Genomic DNA, 13,662 nt, shown 5'->3' with positions numbered 1-13,662 from the left:
AACATGAGTCCTTTGTGTGTAGTTAAGTGTTATGTGAAATATCCATACTTAAAGAAGTTTAAGAAAGGCAGGTTCTTGACGGCACGACTTCTCAGAGTCCCTAATATGCCAGTGTGTGCCTTGCGTAATCGCCAAGGAGAGACAGAGTGTGCTGCATGTCACAAACCTTTTCTTTGACTCAGTAAGCCCTATTTTTTCTTAGATGACTCTTGTAGCTATGCCTCTGTTGTAAACACTTTGAGCAAAAGGGATCTAAGCCATAGGCAAGGAGACAAGAGGTGTTTATCTAGTTCGCAGTCTAGTTCATCAGGCTAAAACCTCGCCTGCTAATAAACCATGCTTCAGGTTAGTCCTGAGCAATCTTAGTAAAATCTGAAAGTCAGTGACTTCAGTAGATTGAGGACCATTTACTGAACATTTTGTGTCATGTCCACTTGGAGTGCTGCTGATCTACAGACAGGTAGATAACTCAGAAGGTAGTTATTAGTCCAGAAAAGCGGGTTGAGGCAGTGATGGGCATTCCTACATCTGGCTGCTCAGATAAATACATCTTACATCAAGAAGCAGTTAATCTCTCAGAAGCCTGAATTTCATGTGTAAGCTGCTGACCCACAATAAATCTGGCAAGGAATGTTCTTCCCAGTAGCATCTAATCCTTTGGGTGGTTTTAGGTGTTTTTATTTTTTAGGAAGAAGTCAGGGGGTTCTGTTTTTGATATACATGTATTGAACACCCACTCTTGGAGCTGAGGACTGGTGAGCTGTAACTTTGAATAAGTGCTCGTAGATCTTAGTGAGACTCACTGCACCATGATGGACACTTTCACAGTTCGCAGTATCCTTTGCTTCACCTGAGCAACGAAAGTCATCAGCTGCATGGTGAGGGTTAAGGAGCTCTAGACCCATACAGATCGCCCGGGTCTCTCTCATAAAACAAGAAATGGTTGGAGTGAGAAGCAGAGAATTATTAAGAAGGTGCCTTTATTTTTAGCCAGGAGTTAAATCAGAATTAATGATAGGCAACAAAAACAACCTAGACAACCTGTATAAGAGTGAGGAAAATTATAATATTTAGAAAATTGACAAAATTCCCCTCTTAGAAAATTTTCTTTTGTCCCTTGTTCTAATTGGAGATTGCACTTCTTAATTTAAAAAGTAGAAGTAATCTATTTTAGTGGTATTGCCTTAACAGCTTTATATAAGAATTATGTGTGAACATGTTAAGTAACAAGTTCCCTTTTCATTGGGTGGGAACTTTCATACCTAAAGTGACCCCATTCTTTATCTCATGTTCTAGTTCTTCCTCTTTAATTTATCACTTGGGATGCTTCATTTGCATTTGAGTAACAAAAAAAGTTCAAAATGGCTTAAGTGATAAATGTTTTTTTCTCATGTAACGGGGAGGCCAGGCTCAGTTATTTCTGCAGGTCATTGATAATATCAAGAATCCAGGTTCCTTCTGTCCTTCAGTTCTGCTGTCCTTGACATCTTGGCTTTTGCTCTCCGGCTGCTCTCTTCATATTTACAAAATGGTTACAGCAGCTCCACACATCCCATCCTCACAGGGCCACGTCCAAAGGCCAGAAGAATAAACATTCTTTTCTTGCATGCTTTTTTATAAATAAAGAACATTTTTCTAGAAGCCTCCAATCAGACATCTTTCATTTCTTATTGCCCAGAACTACGTCACGTGTCCATTCCTAAGCCAGTTTCTGAGGAGAAGAGTAACACCAGTCTTTCAAACCTATCACATTTCACCCAAGGCTGGGTCTACCTCTCCTGAGGCTCATGGATGGGAAATAAACAAAATCAGGGTGTTACTAAGACAAGAAAAAAGGCTGCAAAGTAGTCAACCAACATCGGTCGCTGCAAGTTTTTCTACTGTGGTTGTTGTGTTTTGTATTTAGGACAAAATTCGTGAAGATTTGTGAGTAAAGAGTGGCAGGAGATCTAGGAACGTTAACCCAATAATCACGATTTCAAGGAGAATAGTAACAGGATAATAAAAGTGATGCGCAGTTGAACAAAAAGGCGGTGGGATAAAATAGTTTGAGAAGCGACTGTGCTCTTTTTCATTGTCTGCTTTTCTCAACATCTACCATTCCTCACCTTTAAGAAGTAACTGTGGAATCCAGTTTTACCTCCAGTGACAGAATCATCCTGGAAAAAAGTTGGTCTGTGCCTGAGATTGTCTGAGGTTCCTCGCCGAGACGTCTGGGGGAGGCAGTTTGGCAGAAAGGACATGGATTTGAACCTTGGCTTTACCTCTGGCTCTGCGAGTCTGGGGAGTTGCTTTAGCTTTCTGGGTGTCGAGTGTACCTCATTGCTTCGTAGGACTGTCGAGGGAATGAAATGAGACTGTGTATTCACAGTGGCACCCAGGCACTCAATACAAGGTGGTGATTACTTCCTTCCTCTTGTAGATCCGGCTGCCACCCAGGGACCCCCCCAGTCTTCCTTCTGCCTCCTGCCCTCACCCCCATTTTATTCCCTTGCTTTTCCCCGTGTCCCAGGGATTATTTCAGAGCAGAAAGCAAATTCCACAGTGGTAAAACAGGAAGTGAGAAGAGCAAGGAGGGAAAACTTACCTGTTGAACCTCCTCATTCCAGCCAGCCCCTCCTCATGTTCCCAGGTTTTGATCACTTTTCTTCTGCTCACGTGTTCTCTGCAACACAGTTCCTAGACCTACCCGTTTCTACACCAAACCCCATCCTTCTGGAGAACTCAAATCAAGGGAAGCTTCCGGGGGCACAAAGTGAAAGAACTCCTGTTCTTGCTGCTCGGGTTGTAACAGGAGACAGTGTGTTCCTGCTAACCCAGGTGCAAATACTGAATGTGTTCTTTTTAAAAAATCACTTGTGCTACCCAGGCTAAATTATGGGTTAGGTCAGCCCAACAGTAATGATTAATTTCCTTTTCTGAAAAAAGACCGATTTGTTTTTTGAAGTGTATTTGGAGCCAGCAAATGTTTTATGTTTGTGTGAAAGTCAGATGTGGCACAGACTGCCCATTGCCCCCACCATATCCTTTCTCTCCTTTTCCAGCACAGTAGAAATTTTAACAGGACGCACGGTACCCAGAATGAAGACAGTAAAGACGACCTTTCCCGCCTCACTTGCAACTGAGGGAAGGCATATGACAGAGCTGGCCAGGAGGATGCAAGTGACATGTAATCCAACAGTTTCTCAAAGCCTTCCTTGAGAGACAGTGGACACGTGCCCTCGCCTTCCTTTCCCCCCTTTATCCATCCTGCCTGGAATTCTGATTCTGCCTTCCTGAGCCACAGGGGTGAAGGCCACACTCTTGTGTGGCAGTACAGTGACCTGAGAGGAGCCTGGTCACACCAGTTTTGGACCCCTTATCTCAGACATTGCACACATGAAAGAAATAAACTTTTATTGGATTTAAGCTATTTGGTTTTTTATAACTCACAATCAAACTTAATTGTAACCATGACTTTTTTTTTATGGCAGCCCTAGTAACTATTACTTCTTGACACCATTATCTAGAGCAAAATCAAATTAAAAAGAAGAAATTTCCAAACCCAGAAGATACAGTGCCGCTGTCCTAGATCAGAACACCGACCACAAGATTAAGCTGCTAGCAAGAAGCCACTGAGAGAGAACCGAATTCAGTGAGTTAATTTTGGACTTCAGATCCCTTTATCGTGTGGATAATCCTCTTTCCAAAGCAGTCTTTAGCCATGTTCTGAAATTAATTCCACTAACCAGACAATACAATTCCAAGAGGGAACTGGAAGGCACGAATATGACCTAATGGTGTAGAATTTCCCTTGGAAAGCACACCTATAAGAGAAAAAACTAGTGCCTGAAACACAATCTACAATACTAAGTGACTAGCCAGTAGCCAAGATAGGGAAACAACCTAAGTGTTTGTCGACAGATGAATGGATAAAGAAAATGTGTCTATATGTGGGCTATATATATGGGATATATATTAATATATATGGGAGATATATATGGAATATATATAGAGAGAGAATACTGTTTAGCCTTTAAAAAGAAGAAAGCCGTGTCATATGCTACAACATGGATGAACCTTAAGGACATTAGGCTAAGTGAAATAAGCCAGTCACAAAAAGACAAATACTGAGTGATCTCACTTATATGTGGAATCTAAAAAATCATACTTATAGAAACAGAGTAGAGGGTGGTTTTGGGGGGTCAGGAAGTAAAGGAAATTGGGAGATGTTGGTCAAAAAGTACAAACTTGCAGTTATAAGTTCTAGAGACCTAATGTAGGACATGGAGACTGTGGTTAATAATACTATATGGTATACCTGAAATTTACTAAAAGAATAGATCTTAAATATTTTCACCATAAAAAAGCAGTGAAAGGTTATGAATATGTTAATTAGCTTGATAGAGGCAATCATTTCACAGTGTATACATACATGAAAACATCACATTGTATACCTTGAATATATATTATTTTTATTTGTCAATTACACTCCAATAAAGCTAGAAAAAGATAACTGTGTGACCAGCAAAGTCTGTTTTCTACAGTGTATTTGCTGGCAAATGTTAAGAGGGAATAGTTTCTGTACAATGAAAAGAACCCTTAAGTAGACATCTAACTTAGGTCACAAACATTTTTTTGGAGGCCTGCAGGAAAACCATCTACAGTTGCCTAATATAACATCTCTGACAAGGGCTCTGCTTGACAAAAGCCATCTGATTTTTGAGTGCATGTTGTGGTGTTTAGGAAACATTACCAAGTCATAATGAATAGTCCTATGTTGATTTCCACCAATAGAATGCAGATGGGAGGATGGTGGAGGCCATTTTCCAGGAGCTGTGGTGGTTGGCAAGCAAGTATTACCATATCGGTCTCTAGTCACCAGTCACCAGCTTTGTTAGTGTTGGCATCCGTGCTGGTGGCAGATGTGGTGGTGATAACTGCAGCAGCTGGTCCCCCAGCTTCTGCTCCTCCAACTCTTCCTACAATTGTATAAACACTAAATCCATGTATTAAATAGGGATCTGCTTTCTGCTCAGATATCTAGAATGATTTCTGTTTTCTGCATGAAAACTTGATACAGTATTCCAACTGTTTTTATTTTCTAGGAATTAGGAAAATTAGCTTCCCAGAAAGGCCTAATTTTGTCAATTGAGTTTTTTATTGTTAAAATGGGATCTTTGGTGTATCATAAAGATTTTTGTTTCTTAAATATTAGGTTCAACTTAAATATCTGGTCATTTTCACATATGAATCTAATTTTTTATAGAACTTTTACTTGATCTTAGGTTAATATTCTAATAACTAATAACTAATGTGTTTAACAGAGTAATTTGCCCCAAATAATTAACACCTTAATTAATTAAATTCAGTTAAGCATGTTCAATTATAATTACAGAATTTCAGTGTAACTCAAGGCCTTCATACACGTAACAGGGTAGACTCAGACACTTAACAAACCAAACTTTCCTAAGCAGTTAAATGGTGCTTAAAAACCTGAGAAACCTGAGCATAGAGATTTAATACTTCTAATTCCTTTAAACATTCAAATACTATTTATAAACCAAATAAATACCTTCCTCATAAAGGTCACAAGAGTGATGTTAATTAAACATTTCAAATTAAAATCACAAGTACAAAATGTCAGATTGTCCTAAATGGACTAAATGTGTTAAATAACAGATGTAGCCAGATTATAGTGACGATTTTAAAACACTAAGTGTACATAGAAGTATTAAAATTATTATTTTGATTTCTGTCCTAACTCCTATGGTAGTTTCTAAGTCTTTGCAGGATTACAAAGTTGCTTATAACTAAGGAAAGCAGATGTATAATCTCAGGGTAGCTGAGTCCATTTGGTATGAAATCAAGCACCAAAAAGGCATCTGAGATCTGGGTATAGTCAGAGATTCCAGACCTGGACAAGGAGTCTGGGTGCTGATTCCATTGCATTATACCTAAGCCACAGATGATATCTCTCTCTGCCCTTTCCTGTAGATTATCCTTCTTAGAGTTATAGGACTTTTGAAGCACATGTTTTTTCCAGCTACCCAGTCCCCTTACCCAATGTCTTTCAACATTTTATTATCTTAGTTGGGGTGAATTCCTTGCTATACACACAAACACACACACACACACAACACACACACGAAAACTGAGATTGCAACTAATCTCTTTCCTGCCTTATTAGAGTTAATAGAATTCTGCAAGCACGAGCACACACATTGCAATTAATCTTTTTTATACTTTATTACCAATCTCATCAGCCATTTTTTAAAGAACATTATGTGGATATTGCTGGCTTTTGGCCCTGATTTTAGAAGGCTAAGAAAATTAAAATGTAGAGAACAATATTCCCTTAAAAAGGAAAAAAAAAACTACTTTTTTTTCCTCCTAGGAAAAAAGTGTTGCCCCTGAGAGCTTAATAGATTTCAGCTCGTGAGAAGTGAAAGGCACTTCCAGGTCTAGAATTTACATCCTACTTCAAAGAAATTTTCTTGGATCAAGAATACTTAGCAGTTTGAGATATTTTAAAATCATTTTTGAACAAGCCCCTACTGGGGCCTTTGCTTTCAAGAGTTTTACTTAAATTTTGGCAAGCAGATAATTAAAGCCATTGATTTGTTCTGTCTTTAGCTGCTGTAAATCATACTGAAGGCTGAGCTTTCTTGTAGGAATTTCTTCTGTATCAGGAAAACAATTAGAGAAAGGTCGTTTCCAGTAATGCTAAGCTTGGCAAATTAATCTTTTCTGAAAAACTATTCACAACATTAGTGCAATACAAAAACTCAAGCAATTAGTCCAACTTTTCATTCTGAGAGTTTTAGGCTAAAGTTCAGCATTTCTTGACTCACTGCCCTATGACTCATTATTTTGAAAAGGTGTGTTCGGGACTCAGACCCTGCCTTTGATAATCACAGCAATAAAACTCAAAGTGATGGTAGGAGTTATTCATGTGGTGCCCATATATAACATTTGTTTCTATAGTCCACAGTTATTTATTGATACTTATCCTTTTGAACTCATTGTTTTGTTTTAAGAAAGCATTCCATTATATAGTCTTACAGCTATAGAGTCACAATTTATCAAACAATTATAAAATATTTGAATTTTTGTGGCTTTTTTTGTTTTTTGTTTTTGAGACAGGGTCTCGATGTGTTGCTTGGGCTAGAGTGCAGTGGTATCATCACAGCTCACCGCAACCTCAAATTCCTGGGCTCAAGCGATCCTCCTGCCTCAGCCTCCCAAGTAGCTGGGACTACAGGGATGCACCACCACATCTGGCTAATTTTTTTAATTCTTTGTAGAGATGGGGTCTTGCTTTGTTGCTCAGGCTGGTCTCAAATTCCTGGCCTCAAGCAAGCCTCCTACCTCAGCCAAGTGCGGGCATTACAGGTGTGAGCCATTGCGCCTGGCCAAAATATTGAATCTTTTAATGTTACTGTGTTCTAACAAAAACCAACCATCCTTTGTGGGTAAATGGAATCTAAGTGGTATAAGAAAGACATTTCTATCCCCCCTTCCAAAAAAGTTCCTGTTTGAGTAAGATATTTATGTCTGGTATGTCATAGTGCCTGAAATTCAACAGTTAGAGATTAAGGCTTCCGTTAAATAGAAAACCTCTTTTAAAATACAAACTCTCGGCCGGGCGCGGTGGCTCACGCCTGTAATCCTAGCACTCTGGGAGGCCGAGGCGGGTGGATTGCTCAAGGTCAGGAGTTCGAGACCAGCCTGAGCGAGACTCCGTCTCTACTAAAAATAGAAAGACATTATATGGACAACTAAAAAAAAATCTATATAGAAAAAATTAGCCGGGCATAGTGGCGCATGCCTGTAGTCCCAGCTACTCGGGAGGCTGAGGCAGTAGGATCGCTTAAGCCGAGGAGTCTGAGGTTGCTGTGAGCTAAGCTGACGCCACGGCACTCACTCTAGCCTGGGCAACAAAGTGAGACTCTGTCTCAACAAAAAAAAAAAAAAAAAAAAAAAAAAAATACAAACTCTCTTAGACAAGTTACACCAAAAGTTCACCCATCATCAGAAGACCATAGAAAATAAATCAGTGACATTACATAATAAATTATTATACAATAGAATATATAGTAGAGAAAAAGAATGAGCCACAACTATAAGCATCAATGAAAATAAACCTAAATTAGCTTGTGTTAAACAGAAAAAGACAATATAAAGTGGGTATGATTCCAGTTATTTAAAGTTTAAAAACAAAACTAAACTAAAAAGAGTTAATAATATATATAATATTTATGTGTCTTTAAAAGGCTATAAAGAGTAGCCAGTGTCTGGGAACAGTGGCTCATGCCTATAATCCCAGCATTTTAGGAGGCCACGGCAGGAGGATGGCTTGAGGCCAGGAGTTCAAGACCAGCCTGGGAAACTTAGCAAGACCCTGTCTTTACAAAGAATTTTTAAAATTAGCCAGGCATAGTGCTGCATGCTGGTAGTTCAGCCACTCAGGAGACTGCGACGGGAGGATCACTTGAGCCCAGGAGTTTGAGGTTGCAGTGAGCTATGATGATGCCACTGCATTCCAGCTGGGATGACAGAAACCTGTCTCTAAAAATAAATAATAATCATAAATTGAACAAAGAATAACCAGTAAAAGATTAACACCAAACTTAGGTCAGCAGTAAGTAACCTCTGGGGAGGAGGATATAGTTGGGGAGATTCATCTGGGGGCTTCCAAGGTATTAAAGATGGTCTATTTCCTAATGCATATAATCATGTTCTCTAGTATATGACATTATTTAAAAGTTTCAAATTAATCTTATTTCATTTTAAAAAATAAATTTTAGGCCAGGCGCGGTGGCTCACGCCTGTAATCCTAGCACTCTGGGAGGCCGAGGTGGGCAGATCGTTTGAGCTCAGAAGTTCGAGACCAGCCTGAGCAAGAGCGAGACCCCATCTCTACTAAAAATAGAAAGACATTATATGGACAGCTAAAAATATATATAGAAAAAATTAGCCGGGCATGGTGGTGCATGCCTGTAGTCCCAGCTACTCGGGAGGCTGAGACAGGAGGATCGCTTGAGCTCAGGAGTTTGAGGTTGCTGTGAGCTAGGCTGACGCCACGGCACTCACTCTAGCCTGGGCAACAGAGTGAGACTCTGTCTCAAAAAAAAAAAAAGTAAAAAATAAATTTTATTGTGTATATTTAAGGTATACAACATGATATGGGATACATACAGATAGTAAAATGGTTACTACAGTGAAGCAAATTAACATATCCATCGTCTCATATAGTTACCCTTTTTTTTTTTGTTTTTTTGACAAGAGCTGATAAAAACTACTCATTTAGTAGGAATCCCAAATACAACACAATTTTATTACCTATATTCTTCAAGATCTCTAACTTTGTTCATCCTACATATCTGCTACTTGTATCCTCCGGCCAACATTTCCCCACTTCCTCCCCCTGCACCAAAACTAATTTTAAAAATTAAAGATGATTCATTGCCCTGATGTAAAATTTTAAAAAATTTAAATATGAGCTGCCCTGATTAAAAAGTGGAGGGGAGAAGAGGTTGAGGCAGACCCCGTACACCACCGCTTACCCCACCCCTGTCTCTACTGGAGGCCACGGTGCACCACCAAGATCCCCGTTCTTGGTTTGACGCACATATCCCTGGCTCCTGGGAGTGTCAGCGGCCACCATCTCTCAGCTGAGTCTCTCTTGGGGACCAGCCTTTGGCTGAAAATAGCCATAGCCTGAGTTCACACTCGCTTCCTGGGGAAAGCCCGTGTCCATAGTCAAAGTGTGAATAAAAAGGTACAGCCCTTGACCCCTGATAAGATTCAGGTGTGATGACATAAACATGCAAAATAACAGAAATATCTGGGGTTAATTGAGGAAAAAATGCCAGCTAGATAGATATCACTGAAAACAGATATCACTATAATATGGCACGTTATTATCAAAATTGTATGTTGTCAATAACCTCTTCAACTTGTTGAGATGTTTTTCACGAGTCCTCTTATAGTAACAGACAGATTTTAACATTTACAATACAAAAGTCCACGATGGAATTTTCAGTTTTGTTTTTGAGGATGTGAGGCATTCTTTCATAAATGTAATGAAAACAAAATATACAAGCCCAGGTTGTGCCTTTTAAAGAAATATGTGACTGATCCCACTTCCGTTTGTTGTGATGAGGCTTCCATTTAAGGGCTGATACGTGGAGATAAGGAATTCGAAGTCAAAGGGACAAAATACCTTGAGAGTGATGCCACCATTTATCTTTCAGTCTTGTTTGAGAATCAAATGGTAACTTCCAAGCTCTGGTTCAATAGAAAATATCACACTTTGGTTGGTTCTGCTTAACAACAAGGCGAGCTCTGAGGGGGACTCCCAAGTTATGCAACAAATGGGGAATTTTGAGAGAGGCAGAAAGTATCTATTTTGGCTGAAAATAGAAATGAGTACAAAAATCATCTTAGGGTTCCTGAGTTTCATCTTAAGAGAGGAATGTAAACCCTTGCTATTATTTTGTTTCCTTCCTTCAGTCTTTTTGAGTCACAACGTCTGTTTGGGTGTGAACTCTAGAGCCCTACCTACCTGGGATTTCTAGACACTCCAAGGCTGAGGGATTAATCTAGTGAAATCTCTTTCTAAAAAATGGCACCAAGGAACATTTAGTGGGATAGTATGACAGTTATTACCTCAATGTAAACATAAAGAAGCCAACATACCTCCAAAATGCTTAATCAACTTTCAGCTGGATTATATTAAGGCTCTGCCATCTTTCAACAAACCTAGACCTTTTCAATACTACTCATCCCTTCATTCATTCAACAAAAACTTATTTGGCACCTGTGATGTGTCAGACACAGTGCTTGCCACTAGTGATATGATGAACAAGATAAACATGATCCTTGCCCTTGTGGAGCTTACACTTTATAGGGTCTGTGGCTTCACTGAAAATTGGCAATCTCTATATAACACCGAATGGTAAAGAAAAAGTTTCACTTATAAATCATTCACTCAGAATTTTTGTCCTGTAACTATTTCCCATGAAAAACCATCTATTAGGCCTTTAAAATGGGCTCAGTACTGTTCTTAGTTTCTACCTGAAGAAACGGGCAGTCGTAGCTGGAGAGACAGAACTCGCACATTCGGACCAGCCACTAAGCCGTTCATTTGCTGTTTAGCCTAGAGGGCTACCGAAATTGAAACTCGAAAAGCCTACTCCCAAACTTACCCTAAACGAAGGATTTGGACTGACAGCGATGGTTCCAGGTGGCTGGAACATCACTCACAAAAGTGAAGTACGAGCAAATACCTGTAAAGGCCTTAGGTCAAAGCACTAATCAGCACTAAATGCCGATTTTCAGCAGATGTATTCATCTCAAACTCATTCACGGGTGCTCACCTATCCAGAGACCCACCAAACACAGCCCTCCCGCTCTGATGGTTCGTGGTGTGCACAGCTTATTCCAACGGGTTTAGAGTTGTTTTGAAGAAGGCAGCCACGTTAGTTATATGTTTGAAGCAATACCCCCGAGATCACAGCAATAATTCTCATTTGTGGGGTGCACACTGCATTGTCTCCACAAGGCATCTCTTACTGTCTCCGATTGCCACCAGCAGTCAGGGGCTCCCGGGGGTTAAGTTGCCCAAGGCCACATCGCTAGTAAATGGCAGAGCCAGAATTCAAACCGACTTCCAGACTTCAAATGCCATGCATGTACTTTGAAACAAAATCTAAGATGATTGCACAGATTTTTCTGTTTATTCATTCTGTCTATTCTATGATACTTGTTTCCACCTTCTCCAAGTTTCATCTGGTGTTCAAGGAAGCACGTACCACTGCTGTGTCGAGGTTAAATGGTCTGTTCAGCTATCTCTTTGCTTTAGAGACTTCCTGAAGCTCACGAAATGATAAGCTTGGTTATATTGTCCATCATTCCGATGTGACACTTCCCTTTATCTTATCTTTAATAACCTCTGACATATACAGAAACTTACTCTTAGACCTGGACTTTCTCAACCTACATTCCATTCTGGCATTAGCATAAATGGAACTAAATTGTAAGAATAACTATGAAAATTCCATTATAACTAGCTAATACAATACCCACCACCCTCAATCCTCTAACTAGAGCCACATTAACTTGCCACAGTTCTCCAGACCTTTCATAATTCTGTGTCTTTGGTTATACGGTACTGTTCACGTGAAATATCTTTCCCCCTGTTTCATCACCCAGAAAACTTCCTTTCATCCCTCAGGATGTAACTCAAAGGAAATTTTTGTGATGATATCTCAGATACTCCAAGCAGAGTAAGTTGTTCAAATGGTTGTTTTAAAGTTCTGTGGTCCTATAACCTTACCAGTCACTTACCCATCTATCTGCAGGGTGGTAAGATGATTGAGGTCAGGACTGGTGTCTCAGTCATCTGTGGATACTCAGCTTCTCATGCCAAGTTGGACACAGAATAGGTGCTCTACAAATTTTAATTATTGAGTAGGTAAATCAGTGAAGACAGCAGTCCTTGTATTTGGAAATAAATGTGTCCTCTGCAATGTTTCTTGTAGGGCCTCCTACTTGGGAAAACGAGTCCTTTTTCCTTTCGTAGTAGCATCCCTTGACTCAGCTGCTCAATTCAACTTACCTCCTTTACCAACATCATTTTCCAATTTTTCTACACTTTAAAGTGTGGCTAGCATTTTAGTCTGTTGTAAAGTGTGGGAAGTATTATTTTCAATGTCTTAATTTACTACAAGTATCCTTTGGTCATTGTTCTCCACGTTTTTTGGTAGGACCCTCAGTGTGGCTGTTCTATGCCCTTCCCTGACTCCCCGGTCCTTTCTCCTTAGCCAGTTCTGTCTCCTGGGATGCCATGGCACAGTGTAAAATTCTACATGGGGGAAAAGCACAAGCATTAATCCAAGTGTCTTAGACATAAGTGGATGTCTCCTTCTTACACTAAAACCACACGTGGGCAAAGCAACGGGGTAAATGCAGTCGCTCATTCTGAACAAGCAGAGCTGAATCAGTGCAAGAAAGGACCTCATAGACACACGTATATGAGATAGGACAAAGGCTAAAAACTTAGGCTCTGAAGCCACCTGAATCTAGGTTCGAATCCCAGATCTGCCACATAACATCTAAGTTACCTCAACTTCATCACCTGTAAAATTGTTATCAAAATTATACCCATGTCATAGAATTGTTATATTAATACCTGCCAATTTATAGCATCATGGCCTTGAATTGTCACCTATGAAGTGAAACACTTGGACCAGGAGATCAACAGGTTTACTCCAGCCCTCAAGTGTCCTGTGATTTCGTTGCCTCACGTGTCCCTCTATCTCTTCTGTTAATTCCTTCCTTAGATTTAGAAAAGAAAGGGAGTTAACTGTCATTGTTTAGCACCAGTCTTTTAGGTTTGCCATTAATTGACGGGTCCTTTTTCCCTAAACTCTAAATCCCCACAGGCACATACACAAGAACTAGTTAATAGACAACTCTCAGAGCAGCTGAACTGCTTTCTTTTGGACAGGGGAACTCTTGGCTCAAAGGTTAGATTGAAGATTGTTTTCAGTGCATCTGAAACATTCGTTTCTACTCTTCCAGGTCAGAAAGCATCAGACAAGAGAATTGTGATTATATTCGGCAATGGTTTAAATCTCACAAGAAAACTGTGATGAGTTCTAGATTATTCCACTT

This window comes from Eulemur rufifrons, chromosome 16, assembly GCF_041146395.1.
Source record: "Eulemur rufifrons isolate Redbay chromosome 16, OSU_ERuf_1, whole genome shotgun sequence".
NCBI lineage: Eukaryota > Metazoa > Chordata > Mammalia > Primates > Lemuridae > Eulemur > Eulemur rufifrons.
Note: the sequence above shows the minus strand (reverse complement) of the source record.